Source organism: Thunnus maccoyii, chromosome 6 (genome assembly GCF_910596095.1).
Source record: "Thunnus maccoyii chromosome 6, fThuMac1.1, whole genome shotgun sequence".
In the NCBI taxonomy this organism is placed as follows: Eukaryota; Metazoa; Chordata; class Actinopteri; order Scombriformes; family Scombridae; genus Thunnus; species Thunnus maccoyii.
Genome location: NC_056538.1, coordinates 30,239,342 through 30,259,537, shown reverse-complemented (window position 1 = coordinate 30,259,537; position 20,196 = coordinate 30,239,342). Strand labels below are relative to the sequence as shown.

Sequence of the window (20,196 nt, the reverse complement as noted above, 5' to 3'; positions counted from 1 at the left end):
CTGGTTTCCACTGCCTTGTTTGGTGCAATTAGGGTTGAACCCCACATGTACCCAACTGAACTGATTAACTGATAGCACCTTGTTGGGGGCTACACGGCTTAAGGCAGCTGTCTTTATCCACAGGTCCTGGAATTTGCAAACCATGTGGACTGTGGTGACTGCAAAAACAATGTTGCTAGACCTGTTGCTGGCAAACAGGGGTGCATTTCCAAAATGCCACCATTCCATGCAGGATGTGGGCCATATGATCATTAGGAATGTGGGCCAGTTCTTGTTTATTTGGTTTGTTCTTGGTTGACATGCGGTATTGCTATAGCTTTCTTGTTGCCTGGATCTGGCAAACAGGAGTGGACCGCCCCAGTGCCATCATTCCACGCAGGATTTGGGCCAAATGAGGATATAGAATGTAGGCCGGATCACAGCCAGAATAAAAATGATCCGTGGTCCAGATATTGTTTATTTGGTTTGTTTTTGGTTGACATGCAGTAATGCTATGGTTTGCTTGTGGCCCGGATCTAGCAAACAGGAGCGGACCACCCAAATGCCATCATTCCACGCGGTATGTGGGCCGGATGAGGATATGGAATGTGGGCCCAATCAGGACCAGAATAAAAATGAACTGTGGTCCAGATCTGGTTTATTTGTTTAGTTTCTGGTTTATATGTGACATTGCTATGGTTTGCTTGTGGCCCGCATCTGGCAAACAGGAGCGGACTACCCAAGTGCCGTCGTTCCACGCGGTATGTGGGCCACAATTTTGCTATCTGGGCAAGAAGTCATATTTTTTTTATGAATTATACTGAAACTATTTCCAGAAGCTAAAGAGATTCTAGCTGGTTACTTTGTTTAAAAGCAGAGCGGAGTTTAAACAGCTTATAGATACCAAATAGTTACAACTAGTACATCAAAACTTCCGCTTTATTATGTTCTGTCTTTACAGTTAATTAATGATATCAAATCCATTTTCCTCTCTTTCTCTCTCACACACTGCATCCTCCCGCTGTGCCCACTTTCTCATCCTATTTTCCAAGTTAAAGGAAATTCGATGAGTGATCGCTCTTAATCAGACACCTCTGTAATATCAGCTGAAGCCAGCTGGCTGAGTTTCACTGTAAAGCTTTCGCCGCTGTAAAATTTTGATTACACTAATTTCTAGGAAGGAATGATTATAGAGCATTTTTTCAAAAGGACATCAACGATGAAGCCCAGCTGTCAGGAATGTTAATGAATGATTCAGCCTTTGTGTACGGAGAGAAGAAAACCGCAACAAGCCAGTGTGTGCACCTGCGTATGTGTGAGTGATGATAACACCATCTGCTGTGGACTCCACAAGAGGGGAACATCAGGGGGGTATTGAGAGGCTCTCTGGTGTATATATTTCAATATAATAGACACAAAACAAGTCCTCCAAATTAAACAAAATACGGTGTCGGTCCATGCACGCTGTGTGTATGTGTGTGTATGTGTGTGTGCATCCCAGTATCCCTGGAAATCACGCCAATGTTGGACGATTCCTCACCTCAAGATTTACATCCATTGCCAACAAACAGTGCCAGTGCAGGTTTGTGTGTTCTTTATGTAGTGAGGTGGAAAATATCTATGTAGAGCTCAGGGTGGTAGAAAACCGTGTAGTGTGTATGGCGTTCATGCAGGAGATGAGACCCATCATAGTCCTGCAATAAACATCTGGCCTTTTATCATATGTAACCATGATCTTCCTCTAACCTTATATAAGTGTCTTAGTTGCCTGACCCGACCCATAGTTGTTTTTTTTTTTTTTTTTGCCATAGCCATCATGATCTTTCCCTAAAAATAATCATAACACTGTATTGTTGTCATGTGCAGATATTGTAGAAAGCAGCAATTTTCAAAACATTAGACGTAATCCAGGATTTATACAGAATTGTCAAATATTGATTTTCTTTTCCGGCGACAGGGTTGACGTGTATGAGTGTGCGTGTGTGTGTATTTATAGTTGGGTGTGGTGCCCTTTTGGGAGATGATGCCATCAGTGACTGGCAAATATACAAATGGAGGCATCTGTGCAACCAGCAGGACCTCAGCACACACACACACACACACACACACACACACACACACACACACACACACACAGAGAAATGTTATAAACCAGAATTATTCTTTAACATAAACCATTAGCTGCTGAAGAAATGTTCGCATCCTTTACTGTAAGTAAAAGTAGTAATCCCAGTATATCCCAACAAGATGATTCAACAGCAACACATTTCACATGTGGTCCGTCCGTTAGTGACGCTCAGACGCCTCATTGCACGTCCCATTCATCATGAGAGACTTAAGAATACACCTTTGCACTATTTGCATTACCAGATCCATTTGGTGTCATCCATCATTACACCTTCATGAATAATGTATTCAGCCAGTTAGTGTGATTAATGAGCTGTTACATGTACATACAGGTATGCGGAGACATGTCACAGTTTTACATGTGTATGGAAGCAAGGTTGTGGTGTTTCCACCATTTCTCTCTCAGCTTCTCTCTCTCTCTCTCTTAGCGTCTGTCTCTCATCCTGTCTCTGTTTTATCCATGACGCTGCTGCGCTGCATCTCCCTTAAGACAGTTAACACTCAGAGGATCATGGGATTGCTGGGAGAACACCCTGCCTCCTGCTGCATCACCTGATGAGTAAGTGTTGGTTGTGTGCGCTGTGCTGTCTACTGCAGAGTGTCACGACCTTTTTCGCTTCACCCTTTTGAAATGAAGGGTTCGTTTGATATAGTTTTCCTGTATCGTCCTTAAGCATAAACTGAACACAGGTGGCAAAAAAAAGAAGAAAAACTAATGTGCTAAGGCGCAGTACACATGATCAGTGGTAGGATCTCTTCGCACTGGTGTGAGCCATCATTCATAAAAGATTCTCCTCTAAAGCTTTTATGAATGTTTGATATGTTGCTGTTTTGTTATTCCACTTCTTACATTTAGATTTTTGTGTAACTTCGTTTTATTCCCTCTGTTTTTGTTTTTCTTTTGTTTTTTTAATTTCTTTCTTCTCTGTTTTTTCTTCTCTCCATTAAGCACTTTGTAACTTTGTTAAGAAAAGTGATAAATAAAGTTTATTTATTATTTATTATTTATTTATTAAGAGAGCAAAGCAAAGTGAATTTTGCAGCAGTGCTCTTTTGGGCTTTTGTGTGCTACACATGATTTCACACCCCACCCACAGTACTTAAAGTTCAATCAGAGTCAACTTTAAAGGACTAGTTCACAATTTTTAAAGTCTTAAACGAGCAGTCAGGTGTCCATATGAACAGTGAAAGAGGTTTTCCTCTCTGTAATCATTCCTCCTGTTCATACTGGCTGTTAAAAAATCCTTCAAATGTGCTTTCAATGTAAGTGATGGAGGCCAAAATCCACAATGTGTCTACACAGTCATTTAAAAGTTGATGTGAAGCTTATATGAGGCTTCAGCAGTCTGAGTTAGTCATATCAAGTGGATATCTGACACATTTACAGTCTTTTTAAACCTTTCCGCCTCTGACCCTTCCTTCAACCCTGCACTCTCCTTCTTTTGAGACTTTCCTGCCTGGTTTCCACATCTACCTGCTCACCTGTTGCCACTCCCCAACTGTCTTCACCTGCTGTTAATTACCCCATGAGTCCCACTACTATATATATACCAGTTGTTTCATTGCACACTTGCGTTCCAGCCATCCTGTATTCTGTTCCTGTGGTTTAGACCTTCTGCCTGTTTGTGACCTGCCTTTCCTATTCGGAGTGTCTACATGTGGGTCCTCTTCCTGTTTCCTGAACACACACCTGTGACAGATGGGGTCACTAATTTCTGCAGACACTGATCCATACAAGGGCCAGATGCATAAACGATGCATACACACACTGAGTAATGTTTTTCTTTTTTGACACTTTTTTTTTTAGATAAAGCCATATGATAAGCCTCCTCTATGCACTGAGTAGAATAATCCCTTTCTAGGAAGTGTTGTTTCATCTCTGGCAAAAGATTCTTGCACCGATTTGAATGTGCGGATCCTTTTTTCATTCAGTTTGATGTTTTTTGTTTTTTTTTTAGCTCCAGCACCTCAGCTAAAGTCTGATACCGGGTTAGCGGTGTGTTTTTCTCTATTTTTGATTTCATCTGCTCTACTTACCTGCCCTCCAGGTCTGTGCATCTAATCGTGATGACGTCCTTGCAAGAGATTAATGCCCTTACTTCAAATGAGGCTGAAACCTTTGCCTTCCCACAAGCATCTACAAATTCTCTTGAAAAACATCCACTATCTGTAGAAGAGATAAAAACCAAACTCATCTACCTAAAGAAGAAAGAAATACACCTGTATGTAGTGAATGCCGGTGTTATAAACGCATCCTTCAAGGTGTCTGCATCCAGAAAACACCCACCATTGGTAAAGAATCTACAGACTATGTCAAAAAATGGTGTGAAATCCTCAATAAATGCTCCATGAGCCTGATGCTGTTGATTACCAGCATGGTAACGTCTATAACTTCCTACTCTGACACCACCACGGTCGACAGTGACCTCCCCAGTGACTCTGACTCCTCCTGGAGCGACCGTTATCCTGTGAGGACACAACACCGGTCAAAAGACAGCCAACGAGGGAGAGACGGGGGGGAAACGAGGCATGGAGAGAGGAAATCCGGATGCCAGGAACAGACCCAACACCTGCCAGCAGGCGAAAGCTCAGTGATTAACCTCTCAGGGAAGGTACTCACTACCCACTCTGCCTTATCTAAAGGATTAAGTTTGTACCCACATGCACAGTTGACTCTTTTGAAATCAAAACAGACTTATTCTGCTTCTTTTTTTTTTTAAGAAAGATTAAACTGAAACATATGTGTGGTAATTCAAAAACACAAGCATCGAACAAATCTGTGTTTAAAAATAGAAGTAAATGCAGTCCTGTTGGTTTGAATCCTTCCATCCAAACCTGGTTGAAAAAGAAAAAGAAATATTGGACAAATACAAAACGAAATCCTCTCACTTGAACATGAACTATAATGAGAAACTGGCCATACAAGAACTGACATCTTTATTAAACCTGCTGACAAGGAGGGCGTATGATTGTCTTGCAGAACATGGCTGATTATATAAAAGAAGCCAGCTAATGATGCACAAGTGATGACAGATGTCAGAGACATTAGAACTGAACTGGATATGGAAAGATGAATACGACTTTCTAACCTGTAAACATCCTGCGTTCTACATGTTACCTAAAATCCATGAAGCCTTATTATAGAACTTAAAGACAGACCCACTGCAGCCAGTAACGACTCTCTTTTGGAGCCTCTGTCTAATTTCATGGATCATTTCATTTAAGTCATATGTTCTTAGACTTCCATCATATATCAAGGTTTCCACCGATGTCATTAATAACATTTCAGAAACTGAAGATCTAGCTGGGGACAGTAAATTAATTTCTGAATTAACCTCTCTAGTCCTTAAGCTCAATTACTTCTCCTTTTTAGGGGATTTCTATCTACAATTAAAAAGGCACATCTATGAGCCTGATAACAAGCCTATTTGTCAAAGAATCCTCAAATGGTACAGATATTTGGATGATTGGATGGTGTTTTGCCTTTTTTCAGGGAAAAAGTGAGGAACTGTTGGAATTTGTGTCATTTCTCAATGGTGTTAATCCGGATTTAAAATTCTCACCTGAGCATGACCTGCAACGAGTTTCCTTTCTTGATATGTGGATTGAGTTAAATAATAGGAGGCTCATCACCACACTATAGTTAGCAGCACCCACCCTATAGAGCTCTCAAACATGGTTACGACGCCTCTGATCCTGTGGCAACTGTACCCAATGCCATAAAACTTGGGGAACTAATGACTTTAGACGTCCTAGAACAGGGAAACAAATCCAATAAGGGGAGTCATCACATGCAGTAAAAACCTGTTGAAATGCTCATGTGATAAAATCTATGTTGGTAAAACTACCTGTCCCATTAAGCAAAGAACTGGTGAGCACAAACGTTCCATAAGATGCAAAGATATGAAATATCCCATAGCCTGCCACTTTGATAACCAGTCACATCCCATTTCCTCCCATAGGTTCCAGTGCATAGAGCAGATTGCTCTTCATAGAGGAGGTGATGCTTTTTTTTGGATCCACTGGGTCTAAATGTGTTTTGCTACAAATAAATTATAATAGATTCTATATTTTCTGTTATATGATGGCTGCAGCCTGATGTTTACATAGCATTTATCTCTAGTGTTGCTTATTCTATTTTGTTGTGAATATTGTAAAAAATGACTTCGTGTTTTCCAGACCGTCTCTATACACACTGTGTCAACGGCTCCACTACATCCATCACTACAACTCCCTCAATGTTTAGCCACACAGGTTCAACTGATTGACAAAAGTGTTCTGCATGAATGCTAGCGATGTGATGTTCTCTCAGCCCTTTACACAGCTGCACTGACTTGCTACCTGTTCATGTCTTGAAGAAGATCTCTGACCAAAAGCTCGCTAATTAAAAAGATTCATGCACAGATGCTTTTTACATTCAGTTTGATATCTTTTAGCTCCAGAACCTCAGCTAAGTAGCTGTTGAGTCGTGTATTTTTCTCTTTAATTTCACTCAGCAAAATTTTATTTACCAATCAAATGCCCAATCACTTGTTCTGCAATCTGCAGTAGTTTCAAAATTACATTGCTACACTAAGTTTCAATTTAGGAGGATGCACTGCAGGCACCAGCGTGTGTGTGTCTCTAAATCTGGCCTCTATCTCAAGCTCTTTTTCTCTCATGGGAACTCTCAAAGAGCATAAGACAAACAGCACTTTGACAACAACAAGTTGCTGTGTAGCAACATTCAGTAGGTACACACACACACACACACACACACGCATGCATATAAATGCTGTATCAATGCAAGGTCAGTGTGTCTACCAACTTTGCATAGCCGTCATCGTGGAGACCAAGCAGTGGAAGAGAAACTAACTAAAGTCAGAGAAAAGTAGTTTTATGATGTTTCAGTCTTTTAGTACTTTAAACTAATGAGGAGAACATTATGCTGCTGTACTTCCTTAACACTTAGCATTAACTTTTATTTGTTTTCATCATTCAGCAAAAGCTTTTACACAAAACTTCCACTAAGTAAATAAAACTAGAATCATTACAGCCAGTCAATAAATAAGTGGAAGGGATTAAACAACACGACCGAGGTCACTACTGAATATAAAAGAAGATAATGTCTGTGAATTATTCATAGACAGGTACCACAGTAAACAGACTACGTACAGTCAGTGGAAGAGCTGAGTGGTTTCCTGTAAATGCTGACAGTTTTATTTGGCTCTGTGAAATATAATTTTTCTGATTAAACTTTCATCAACCGCTTCCTACTTCACGTTTGGCTTCACACACTTTTTTTTTTTTTTTTTTTGGAGATTTCTGCAGTTTAAGAACATAAACTTATTTGGCATTCCTGTATGTGCAGATGCAGATGTGACCATTTCTTCCAAAAGTGTTTTGCAAAACTAATATTAGTGAGTAAAGCTAGGGGAATATTTTTCAACTGAGAAATTAACATTTCTGGAGTTCAACATATTCACATCAGGTGGCTGCTTGTTATAAATTAGTTTTGATTTCTAAGGAGACACAGACGGAGCTGCTAGTTATAGTCGATGCTGTAGAGGTTGTAGAGGTCTAATGGGAAGTTCTGGTGATGCCTGTTATTTTATTTTCATAGTTGAAGATCTGAAAAAGTTTTAATTTGTTTTGAACAGAGAGGATGTTTTGATGAAAGTAAGGAGCAACCTTCAGCGTACAAAGAGCCATTTGAACCCATTTCCCACCAAATAAAACCCACCTGGAGCCGCAAAATCTGTTTGATGCCTAAAATGACGATTACACCACTTATAGTTACATTATATTTATGAGTGAATATCTAATTAGGGGTACATATTTCACATTAACAAAAACGTACAAATGTATTGTGTTTTCTCAATAAAACAATCGGTGTTTTTTTTAAGAATTTAATGTTTTGCAGATATAATAGTGATATGCTCAGCACTGTCATTAAGGTCAGGGGTATTTTTAATCATAAATCTGCCTTACAGGTCATTAAGATAGTTTTAAGATTTGTTATGCAAAACTTCAACCTGTGTGGATGTACGATGTGACTCAAAGGAAGAAGCAGCATGTTAAAAACATCAGGTATAAAACAAACAGGTGAACCATTCTAGTCAACAGTAAAAGCAAATAAATCTGTCCATGAAGCATTAAAAGTTCTATTTTCATCAGAAATCTTTCTCTTTTTTTGGATTTTTCGTTAGCTTGCCGGGGGTAGACCGCTAAAAAAACGCACTTGCTTGTTGCCCGGCAACGGCCCGGCAGGTGACGTGTATTTCGATCAACAAACTATTAAAACCCGTTTTATTTTTATATTACAAGATCACCTAACTCTCCAAAATATCAACTATTACATTAAAATAAACTGACTAAATGAATTAAAATTAAATAGCCGTTATTTATTGATATTTTGTTTCAAAGCCACAGGGAGCCACGGCAGAGGATTCAACTAGACCAACCCCGTCTCCGAGGAATTATGTTCAAATACAAATAAACTGTTTTCACAAGTCACTGCTGACTGTTTTCTGTATTAAACTCTTATCAAGTGCTTCTAGTGTCTAAACACAACTGTAAAAAGTTTAATATTGCTGCACTTTCTATTAGAGGATATTATACTGCAAGATCAGATACTTTGGTGGAAGAAACCCAACCAGGTACGTTGTCTCTGAACATTTCACTCAAAAGTTCAGGATCAACATTTTTGCAACTTGCTAAATATGTTAATTCAAATTTTCTCATTATGTTGACAGAAAATATAATTCTAATTAAACATATTTGCTGTTGAAATTCAGTCGTATATGAATGCAAAGTCAAGGAGGCAGAGTTGAGACTGCTGTTAAAATGTAAAATCTTTCTGTTCTGCACACGTGAACCAATAAAGACTCGATATGATGATCGAAGGCCGATAGAGTCGTTTCTCTCAATGATATTCATTGACGCTGAAATAATTCCCACCAGTACAATTACTCATCTTCATCTCCAGACTCTCTGTCTCATTCATCACCTTGCTGCTCTGGAGGTGCAAACACTGTATGTGAGACATTAGTTTTGATGGTACTCACTGTTTCACTGCAGTAATTGTTAACTGCTTTGCACCCCAGACAGGAGCAACACTCAGGTGGCTGTGTTTATTTATAAAATCCAGGTAGTTTGCTTTAAAATTGAAAAGCAACCTATATGTTTTTATTTTAAATAGATCAGCTTGTAATTCACATTCACACATTTAAGCCTGAAGTTGTGCAAACTTAATTTGCAGTGTGATTCAGACTAAACACCTGTTGATACAGACACACGCAGCGCTTCTTGAACTCGTCTCTACCTCGCCTCCTCGCCGTCTCTCTCTCTACTTCTCCTGATTGATTCAGTCTTTCCGTCTCTGCTCTGCTGCTCGCTCCCTCAGTTGATCAGCCAAACCTCTGTCCCATCTGCTGCCAGGTTTCTCTCCTACTCCCTTTACAACACCACAGTGCATCTGTCTCTCTCTCTCTCTGCTTGTCTTGTGCACATCGTTTACAGCTGATAGACGTGATGTGCATGTGGATATGCTCGCAGGATGATGCGTGCATGCAGCAGTCACTGCCTTTGCATTTAGTACTCGTCTCTGTTTTCAGTGTCTGCATTCTGTCGACATTGAGATCAGAAAACGTTTGTTCCATAATGTTGCTTCTACCTGCATGAACGACATTTCTATATATAGTAATGATGTTTCTGCTCACATTTATGCTGTTACTAACTGTAATGAATATGTCTCTGACTCCATGGGTGGATGATTCTGCCAACATTTGGGGAAAAATACACTTTTATAATAAACTCTTGACCCACATCAGGTCGAGTGCTGGTTCGGAGGTTTTGTCTGCTGCACAGCAAATTGCGGAGACGACACAACTCGAGGTCAGGGTTGGACCCGAGTGACTCACTCTGTAATAAAACATGCTGCAAAGGAGGAAATAGTGCATTTAATGGGACTATTTTCAGCAGTGGATTACAGCACATTTGGGAATCTAGTGAGTATTTTTGGCAGCAGGATGGTGTTTGTGACACTGACAATAGGATCAGACTTTTCCTATAATGGGCTAATGTCTTGTACTCTCCATTGTCTAAATCCCTTCCACTTTGTCTTTTCAATATGTAGACTAATTAATGCCAAACCTTATCACCTTATCTCTGCTGCTGCTGATGTGAAGATGCTCTCTGATGGACAGATAGAGGAGACGGGCTGGCTGGTCTCAGCCTCAATGTCAAACAGAATTCAACTAATTTAGGACAGATGGCTGATTAGGCTAAATCCTTACATGTAATTAGCGTCTGTTTTTGGGGTGTTTGCTATTAGCATAATGATCTCCGTAAGGCTGTAAAACACAGCGGCTGTGGATGAGAGGGAAGCGGGAGTTGAAGATGTAGCATTTCTGCAGGTTCTGCTTGTTCAACAGTATGATAAACTGTCTCTCTTACTGCTGGATGTTGTTGCACTTATGGCAACGAGCATTGTTGCAGTTGACTTGAGTAAAATATCACCTATATTTATTTTTATTGTCTCCGCTGTGGCCTCCCTGCTCTGAGGATGCACTGCTGCTGGATCTGTGTGTGTGTGTGTTGAGCTCAGGCTCGTCCTCCTTCATACAGGCACCGACACAGAGAGGAGAGACAGAGAGGCAAAAAATCCCCAATCCAAGTCCCAGCCAAGGTTCTGCATTGTCTGACGTAATTTCGGCTGAAATTCCATTATCGGAACAATAACATTCAATTTTCCCATTTATCTGCCAATAACATATCGGTCAAGGATATATCGGGCATCTAGTAACTACTTTTGCCAACAAATCCTCCGAATTAAACAACCAAATATGTTGTTTGACCATGTGACTCCAGAACGACACATAGGAGCGTTTTCCTATCTGGTGTTCCTATCAGCAGTAATCAGCAGGACATCGTCATTTGTCTGTGCTTTCCAAAACTGTTACACATTACTGTTAAAAAATAATGATGTTTTATGATGTGACAATGCTGTGGTTAAGTTCTGCTTAATTTGGTTTAAGGAAAGATCATGATTTGGGTTAAAATGATCATTTTGTTAAGATTAGAGAAACATCTGACGTGGTTTAAAGTTGCTACTTCCTTAAAGTTAGGCCACCTTTGTTGTCATGGCTACAATAATAACCACAGGGTTAAAATTAGGGGATGATTGTTGTTGTTAAGGTTTTTAAAAAACTGTCCCGACTCACGGTTGAAAATGCAACAATCCTGGATAGAAATAGGAAGCTTCTGTGTTAATGCCTCCATCCGTCCTCCTCTGAATGAGGAAACGTGTTGATAAACATTACACAGTATGTGACTCATCTGAACTGCACCACTGATCTGAGTCATAATTACTAGATGGCATCCGTCACTCAAACGTAACTATAGGTTGTTTGTGACGTTACGACCTATTATATTGTTTTTTCGAAGAGAGTCTCGCATTTACACCTGAAGGACCCAGAGATCCAATCAAATCCTGAGGATGAGATGCTGTCGACTAAACTAGTGAGATTAGTTCAACTCCAGTTGTCGTTGAGTGGAATTTGTCTGAAACTGTGACTCAAACATAATCACATTTCAAATATTTGGTTTAATAACAGTCAGAAAAAGTATCCATGGTTACAGCCTGATCCATCTACAACAGATAACTGGCTTGATATGATCAAAAGGGTCAATCAGAGGGGAGGAAAAATATCTATACATTAAAATATGGGTTATATTTCCCTCAGTAAAATGGATCTGTCTGTGTCTCTATTACTCTGATGTTTTCTTGCAAAACAAGCCTCTGCAATCTGCAGTCAGCATCTAATATAAACCTTTATAAGCACACAGCCGGTGTTTATCTTGTTTTCTTTATCTCGCTGTCTCGCTCTCTGGAAAAAAGGCTGATCTGCCCGCCATCACACAGAATCAGACTGAAGAGCTCCGAGCGTCTACTGGGACTAAACCTCACATGATAGAACACAAATAACAAAGGGAGGGTGACAAATACAATCTCTTTTCCACTCTCTCATACACACACACACACACACACACACACATGCACACACACACACAAACTCTCATTAGGATAAATTGAGGCTAAATCAGGGAGCAAATTGGTCTCTCAACAATCATTTTCTGTTTGCCTGCTGAGCCTTGTTCTCTTAGAGGAGACAATCAGTGTCAGGCGACAGAGACGCGGGGAGGAGAGTGTCATATTAGAATTCATCAACCCAAAATAGCCGGACTTAAAAACGCTAACAGGAAATCTTTCAGGGGTCCTGGAACCGCTCCAAAAGCTGGACAGGAGAGAGTGTGAGTACGTGACTGACAATCAGAATAAAGAAATGTCTGTTGTCAGAGCTGCTATTCAGCTGAAAGTCCTACATTCAAGCCTTTGCCAAAACGAGTTCACACAGTACTGATTAAGCTGCCGGGTAAATCTCTCTGTATTTCACAGTATACTGAGTTTCTCAATCTCATGACATTCCTGCACTAGCCATCTGTGGCTCTTCTAGACTTTCTAAACGTTATCGGACCGAATGGATCAAAGTCTAATAGTGAAACAAGTCATTTTGTGGAGGTTATGGGACGGTCAAAAACATTTTATCCACCGTTCTACAGCCACAACAGTAGGTTATGGTCATTATGTACTAGCCATCGGGCATACTGGGCCGGTGGACCGTTAAAACATATCCATTTTTACCGGCCCTGTCTGTGTGCCAGTCATTCAGGGTGTGGATGAGAGCGTGTTGCGTGTCGGGCAATCACAGCTGAGCTTTACTCACACTGCCAGAAGGGGGAGACAAAAGTCCCACACCCCACCCTTTAAGTTTGTCCTATTTACTGCCAACTCATTACAATAACTAAGCTGAAAACTGTTTTTAATTGTTTGAAAGTATTTTATCTCAAGGTGGCAATAGAACATGTTAAATATTCTAAGTTATTTGTGTCTTAATCATAACTGTTCCTATATATTCCTGTTCTTTGAGCTTCTGCTCTTCTCTGCTTTCCTTTCGTTCTGTTGGTGTATGGTTTTTGAATTTGTATGAAATGGTGACATACAAATAAAGCTAGACTTGAATTGAAACATGGTTTATCAGCCTACATTGCTCCGTTTGTTCACAGTGTCTCATTTTAAAAGATTTTTAAACCCAAAAAAACAGGTGATGCACAAGAGAGAGAGAGTCATCGTATCATCGAGGTCCTCTATTTGGTGAGATACACAGTGAGAGCTTCAAATGTTTCAGGCCGTTGAACATACTGGTACTCTAGTAGAAAAACCTCTGAGTCCCTGCTGCCTGCAAAGCTAATTTATCAAAACTGATTGGAAGACTGAGCTGTCTCTGTTGGTTTTAAAAGAACAGAGATGTCTCAAACGTTGTTATCTCCCCGTTTTCCAAGTTTGATCTGACTGAATGATTGATTGACTCTCAGAGCTGAACTCACCAAGCCTTTCACTGAGCTCTCTCACATCACCTTCCTCCTCTGCTCATTGCTTTTTAAAATCTTTCCTCACCTGCATCATCACTGCAGAATCACAGCAACACTGTCAGAAAGCTTCAAGCATCCTCTTATTGTAGCGATCATCTAGTCTAATAGTAGCTTTGCCCTCACCACACAATAAGTCACACTAGATCAGAGCATCGGCTGAATGACTCCGATGTAAAAGCAGGTGTGAAATCAGTGTATAAATGGAGGTTAAATAGTGCGTGAAAGGAAAATGTCAAGGAAAAGGAGACCGAGGAAGAAGTGGAGAAAGAAAACTGAGGCTTCGGCTGCGTTTCTGCTCAGTATTCTGAGTGTTTTTTCTATTGTATTTATCTTCTAAATACAGTTTTAGTCCTCAGACTGCTGCCAAATAGCACATTAATCAAGGAATTACAGCTGTGTGTGTGACTCTGCTGTTTTCTTTTTGTGATTGTGTGCATTTTTGTTTCTTTGTGTGCATCTATAGGGCCATAGTGCATAAAGCCTTCCACCTCTCAGCACTAACACGCCTCTGTTTTTAGCTCTCACCTCTCTGTCCCCCAGGGTATTTGTGTATTTGTACTTAATTATGAGAGGTTTAAAGACCATTTATAGCCAGCTTTATAAATAACTAAACAAGTCAAATCTTAAATACCAAAGTTTCCCTTTACAGCACACCACAAAATTAACAAAAATCCCTCTGAACAATATTCATAAAACCAGTTTATTACACTGGAGGCGGGCGTAAAAAAATCCAACTTCACTGAGCTGCTGCAACTGACAGTTCGGAGATAAATCCTGGTTATAATCCTGCTGTGAACGGTCACTTGGCAGGAAGTCTGCGGCAACACTGGAGGAGTTCAGACCTACGAGGGAAATCATTGAAACAGAGAAAAAAACTTCTCTTTTTATAGTAAATAACAAAGACTTCATCAGAATTGGTGTTTCTGTCTTACTGTCCCAGATTCATATTTCATTGTCTGGACATTAATAGAAATATTTTATTAATTTGAAGCTGAAGTTTGTAAGAATGAAGTAAGAATCCAGCTTTCTTTAAAGAACATGAACTGGTTGGATAGACCACGTCCACCAAGATACAGACAAGTCTACTTCTACATTTAATATACTGTTAATTGCTCCATGTTAGACTGACTGCTGAAGTACTGAAGTTCTCTCTGCTGATCAAACTTCATTAACATCGCTTTTGTAGAAAGTTGTTTGCAACTTCAGCACATTCCTCCAAATCTTATGAATATGAAAGGCAGCATCGCCTGTTTTCATCTGTCTGAAAGACACACAGTGATTGAGAGATAATCGAACAGGTCAGAGCTTGTGATTGATTAGGTGCCCTTATTGAAAGGCTATAAATCAAACAGCGAGCATGACCGATGCCTTTCTATTTCCCCTACAAATTCACATTCAGTCCACAAAAACACCTTCTAAAAGTTGCACCCAGTGTACAAACCATCGAGAACAAATATATTATCTTCATATTGATTATTTCTTTTTGTTGAACTCTTTGTCTCACTTGTCTCTTGACTCGTCTCGTCCATATAATGATTGTCTGTTCTTCTCTGAGGTGGATCTCGCAGGTCAAATAAATGAGACCTCAGGTTACATCTGAATTCACATCATCAGCAGCTGTTTGATCATTTTCTGCTCAACTCTGTGTGAACCACTTCCACCTTAACTTTCTGCAAAAACTATTTTAGTTGCACTGTCTGTCTTGTTTTGAGCTCTAAAAAGCAGTAAAGTGTTTATCAGGTAAACTTAAATCGTTCCGCTGGGCAACTAAAGGTTGAAAATATACCTGAATATCTACAGTATTACATCTTTAACCTTTATAAACTCACAAAGGATACAAAGTTTGTACAATATTGCTTTTACAGCAATATTTTTAAAATATTTTTCACAGGAGTGAGCTTCCTAGTATGGCAGACACTGCTACGTATGTGCAGGAACACGGTTCTGTTTACAGTTTCGTTAGCTTGTTGTGCTACATGACACGACCTCTTTGTACTACGATATAAATGTAGTTTCCATGCATGCAGTGGCAGGTTACTATCTTATTGCTACTGTTGCTATTTTTACTCTTTGCAGCCGTTTCTAAACAAGCTAACTGGTGGAGGAACATGTCACCCAGTGTGGCTCACTGACTCAATGTTTTTTTAATAGTTTCTAGCGGCAGAAACAGCAGAGGTCTACAGCACGGAAGAATAAGATATATCAGGCTTTGGATACACACACAATACTTGTAAGTAGAGTTCATTGTTAGTTTGGCTCTGCATGTGAGAAGAAGAATATAGAAAATTTGCCAGCCTTCTGCTTTAATTCACTCCTCATCTCGAATAAACAGATGTGAAAAATTTGAATTCAGCCTGAAGGATGTGGAGTCTGTCTGAAGAGACCTGACTGATGAGTTCCTACTAGATTTCTTTCAGCGATGTTCAGTCGACTCTGTTCAACTTTTGTTTTGATCTCAAGGGATCAGTGAGAGAGAGAGAGAGAGAGAGAGAGAGAGAGAGAGAGAGAGAGAGAGAGAGAGAGAGAGAGCTTAGTTTTAATACCAAAACTGCATAATCCAAGAATATCCACCAGTAGTAATTATGAAACATGGATGCATTGTGCTGCTAACATAGTGTATTTAATTCATCGGGTGGATTTTTGCTTAACTGAAAGACAAACACCCATAATGCCTTGGTGTTGTTCTAACAAACAAACAAAATGGCTGCACATATTCACCTCGTAAACTCTTTAATATTTATAACAAATATGGTGAACTTTACAGAAGGAATATTCTCTTTTATGCTACTGCTGCACAACATATTATCTTGTTTTTTTTAAATCAAAGTGCAGTCTTCCAAACAGGATACGGTATCATTTAATTTACAGCTAAAACACATCTTTACTGACAGGAGGAAATAATGATCTTAACAGAATTTAAATGTGCTGCTCGCTAATAGGGAGCAAAAATACTAGTATACTGCTGAAATGTCTTTTATTCATCCAGGGATTGTATCCTGCACATAGACATCTTTCTTCTTCTCTTGTCTTTTATAACTGCCCACCGAGGAACTCCACTAAAGCTGTTAAAGTCTTCGCCGAATCCCTTCAACATTAGTTTTGAAAGACGGAGAAACATTTTTTTTTTTTTTACTTGAATTCCCTGCATTATATTTTCAGATCAGATCTGTCAGCAGCCTTCAGGTCAAATCCTGACTCTCTAAAGTTTCTCTCACACTGTTTTTCAGCATTTTTATACACGTTACAGCTCGCTCTTCTGTATAATTTCCTCTCATTTAAATGTCCTCTCTCATCTTTCTTTCTCTCCTCTTCTAACAACCCTTTGTTATACTCTCTTCCCTTCTTTTTCTTTCCCATCCTCTCCTGGAACTTGTACAGAACACATAATAATGTAACAGGACGGCTGCATCTGTCTCACCTAACTCTTTCTTTTCCAAACGATCCATCTCGCTGTGAGCTCTATGTGCTCTTGAACTCTTATTCTTTTCCATTTGTTATCTTAACAACATAAAACACCCCAGTATGAAGCTGATTTCAGATAAAAAGGTTTTTTTTTTCTGTTCACTCCACAGCACCAGCAGGAGGACTCTCTTTGGTTACATCCATCTATCTTTCGACATCATGATGAAGTGGAGCCGAGGCTGTAATAAAAAATTAAATTCAGTATAATGCCTACTGTGCCTCAGCAGGTAGGGGATAACTACAAAGGAGAAAGAGGAGAAAAAGAGCCTTTCACGTTCTATTTGACACTTTTTTATTTAATTTTTAAAGAAGTGGGAGACGTGACTGGGCAACTCTTTCTGTTGAGTAAAGAAAAATACACAAGCTTGCTTCCTAAAAAGTGGTGCAATGATTACATGAAAAATACAAACACAAACATACAACCGAATCTGGACACAGAATGACTCAGTATCAGATTTTTGTCATATCGGATCTAAAAAATTAATTTTTATCAAACGAGTGTTGAGAGTCAGAGCTGAGACCGCAGCCTCTCTCACAGAGGTTTTCCATATTTAACCTCCTCTAATATTTCACCTTCTAAAATATGGTAATATGTCCTTTTCATGTGCTCTCTATTACTGGAAACACACCTCAACCTCATCAATTACACACACACACACACACACACACTGTCTACACTATGTTAGTTCACTCCGTTAGTGGTGCCACACTTTGCCTAACTGCATCCATAAATACATCTATCAATGTCACATCTGGCCGATGAGAAGCATTCAGGCGACACGCGTGCCGGCGCGTGCGCGCACACAAACACAAATACAAACACACAAATCATTATGATGAGGCGTAGCTGGTTAATACAGGGCTATTGGTCATGGTGTTGATGTGCTGTTGATGTGAGAGATGGAGAACGAATGAAGGGAGAGGAGAGAGTGATTAAAGGAGGAAAAGGAAGGAAGGAAGGAAGGAAGGAAGAGTAGAAGAAGAGGGAGTGGAGAAATGCTTGAGATGTAAAGGAGAGAGAGAGTGCAGATGGTAAAGAGAGAAAGATGGAGAGAATATAATAATAGATATAATAGAAGTGTCATGGTGTGATGTGTGTATGTGCAGAGTCGGGGGCGGTGGTCCAGAAGGAGACAGTAATTGAGTCCTGTTGTAGGTTCCCTCCAGACACACACACACACACACACACACACACAAACAAACACGCACAAATGCAGATTATAAACACATAACTAGTGCACATAGATATAAAGATACACACACACACACACGCTCAGTAATGACCCCCAATAGTGCCCATTCATCACCACTTGGCTGGGTTGCCGTGGGATACAACTAATGAGCCATTACTTCTACCCAGAATGCATTGCTTTAGCCCTTCAAGCTCTCAACCTCTTGGTCTTTGGTTGACACACATGTGTAACTCTACATGTGTGTGTGTGTGTGTGTTTGTGTGGCTGCCTATGCACATCTTGTATATCTCTTATGTCCACTGTGTATGTGTGTGTGTGTGTGTGTGTGTGTGTGTGTGTGTGTGTGTGTGTGTGTGAGCCAGAACGTTCGATTTCTTAGAAAATTGATTCAAATGTGATAACAATGTGATTCGGAGACATTTCACAGTCTTCTCAGTCAGTGTTTTCTCTGTATCGCTCAGCAGTGTGAGTGGAATCTGTATTACAATCTTTATTGCTAAATCGTAATAAAAATCAGAAAGGTCAAAAGTGCTACAAGATGTGAAAAACTCAAATGCCACATAGAAATGTTTCTCTACTGAGAAACACACACACACACACACACACACACACACACACACACACACACACACACACACACACAGCGTCAATGTAAGTCTGCAGCCACTGAATGTCTGGCAGAGTAGGACTATTCATCTCAATTATGGAGAGAAAAAACATACATTAACATGTGATTTGCCTCCTGCAGGTACAGCACGCAGATTAATGATTTTATCTGCAAAAACAGCTGCAGAAACTGTAACACTACTGTATGTCTACCAAGCTTAAGTAAGGATCATCTTTCACACAGTTCTTATTCTGCAGAGAGACATTTCCTAGATAGGTGATGGTTGATGTTCTCTACTGGCTGTTGGAGAAGCAACCCTGACCAATGAGAGTCTTTGTGTGCAGAGTTAAAGTCACGTTCAAGCCTCATATTAATGTTATAGCTACGAGCCACCTACCATTAGCTTCTTGCAAGATAATTGAAGCAATAATCTCTACCCTCATCAGTGTATAAGTGAACGATGGAAACACATTCGGCTCCAAGCACCTCCACGGTTGCTTTTATAAGGTACATTTCACAACCGCTGTTATGGTGTGACATGTCATAGGTGAGGTGAGTATTACACACTGTACACTTACAGCTGCACCTCTCCTTCCTTATCTTAGACTCACAGGTCAGTCTCTAAACGCTTCGCTGATAGAGACTGAGGACAATCTCCCAGGTTTTGTTGCTCAAACTGGGTGGAAACAGTTAGCATTAGCATTGCAGAACCAACCCAAAGGAGGACATCATTTCTGGTAAGGCGTGTCCTTGACAAAATGTAAGAGGTGAAGGTTTGTTAGTCCGTTCAAGTAACTACCGAGCATTTAGAAATCCCCAGACTTTCAGTGGAGATCTCCAGTTGTCTGTTAATGCGAGACTATCCCTGTGTCTACTTCATGACAGTCAGTGTCTGTGGCCCAATTATTGCAAATCCCAAGAGAAGAAAAATGACCAGAAAAAAAAAACCAAACAAATCAATTAAATGCAGAAAAGAAGAGCAAACTCACCACTAGTCTCAGGCGCTCCTTCTTCAACTCTTGATCCACATAGAGCTCCTACTCACTGCCAGTCTGCTGAGACAAAGAATATAAGAGATGAGAGGTTTTCACTTCTGATGTTGTTTTAAATACTTCACAGCTAAAACAGAGGCGAGAAATGCTTAAAAACACCTTCAAAACTCTGCAAATTCCCACAGGCACACACGCACACACACAAAAAAAAAACAATAACAAAAGCTAAGCAGACCAGACGTGTAATATGAATATGGAGCATCCCAAATCAGCTCAAGGACAGAAGGAGAAAGACACAAAGAGAGAGAGAGAGAGAGAGAAGGATGGCAGGAATACAGGAAAATGAAGAACGTTAAAGAAAGCG

The 20,196-nt window shown here is 40.0% G+C and overlaps 1 protein-coding gene across 9 annotated transcripts in view; it reads right to left on the bottom strand.

Annotated features, from left to right (window-relative positions):
• slc8a2b (solute carrier family 8 member 2b) overlaps window positions 1-20,196 on the bottom strand; it is a 177,978-nt gene that overhangs the window by 56,610 nt on the left and 101,172 nt on the right. For 5 of the 9 annotated variants that reach the window (XM_042413775.1, XM_042413782.1, XM_042413781.1 and 2 more), the window contains one exon: window positions 19,830-19,892. The gene's annotated coding sequence lies outside the window, so the exon portion shown is untranslated. Of the gene's footprint in view, window positions 1-4,143; window positions 4,313-19,829; window positions 19,896-19,991; window positions 20,187-20,196 lie in introns of those variants that run through there. The other 4 variants (XM_042413779.1, XM_042413780.1, XM_042413778.1 and 1 more) reach the window with 3 other exon arrangements.